The sequence below is a fragment of the Diaphorina citri genome, unplaced genomic scaffold, assembly GCF_000475195.1.
Source record: "Diaphorina citri unplaced genomic scaffold, Diaci psyllid genome assembly version 1.1 scaffold67, whole genome shotgun sequence".
Taxonomy (NCBI): domain Eukaryota; kingdom Metazoa; phylum Arthropoda; class Insecta; order Hemiptera; family Psyllidae; genus Diaphorina; species Diaphorina citri.
Window position 1 is genome coordinate 100262 of NW_007377504.1, and position 1225 is coordinate 101486.

The following is a 1225-nucleotide window of genomic DNA, read 5'->3' on the forward strand; positions in this document are numbered from 1 at the left end:
CGACACCGAAGCGAATACAATAGTCCGTCCCTTATACCTTTTTTTATTACTTGTAATGTAATTCCAACCCAATTATTTTATAATTATTATTATTATGTACTGTACATTATTTTTATGCTCTTACCTATATGAGACCAAACTCTTTACCCCCCACATTCTCAATCAGTCACACTGGCTGATGCTTACTACCGTGTTGCTGTGCTGTCTGAAAAAATTTCTGTAGAGTTTGTGCACGAATCAGATCACCAGATTTCCAGCATTTTCTTGACGAAAGCTCATCGGAAATGACGTTTGTAGTCCGTACACAATCGGTAGTCGTTTTACCTTTTGCGTCTAATCACATTAACGACATACATACCTACCTATACACTGATTATTAAATCAAAGTACATACCTATATTTGTGTCCAAGGGAGATGACAATAATAATAATATTGCTTTTTATAAAATAATAATTAACATCCTTTGATACCTAAGTGTCCAAATATTCACATAAAAGAGAGAGAAAGAAGAAAAAGTGAGAAAAAGAAATAAAAGAGTGAGAGAAGAAAAATGAAAACGGGGGTGTGAGAAAGAGAGAGAAAAAATATAAAATGTGTCAATTGGCAACGGTGGAATTTTATTTTCTTTATGTTCTTAGTTTGTGTTCGTTATTATTTTATCAGGTGCATTGGTGTTATAGGTACTGTATCTGCAGGACCTAGTTATTTTTTTTTATTATTTTTTTTTTTAACTTTTCTAAATTTCTAAAGGATTTGTCATTATCTGTGTTTCAGGTTGGTCATCCATGATAATTTTCATTTTATTGGCTGGTCTATACTGGCATTGTGCTCGTATGTTATACCTACTACCTACATAGTTGTATGGAATTTCAATATACGTATATCTCTTTCATTCCATACTTCCAATTAACGGGTCGTTTCACTTATTTTCATTTCCATGTGGAGATCGAATAATTCTCTTTACTTGAACTCTGAGCACATATATGTACATATTACGAGCTATTGGGTAAATTTTCCATATTTTGCAAGTCTTCTTCACCACACATGAAGTTCTACTAGCGAGTATGAAGTTCTACGTTCGGATCGTTCAGTTCCTATTGAACCACCCTGTATACAAAAGTGTGCACCAGATCTGTTCCTCTGTGCTCATCTGCTCAGATACCTACTACCTACATAGTTGTATGGAATTTCAATATACGTATCTCTTCCATTCCATACTTCCAA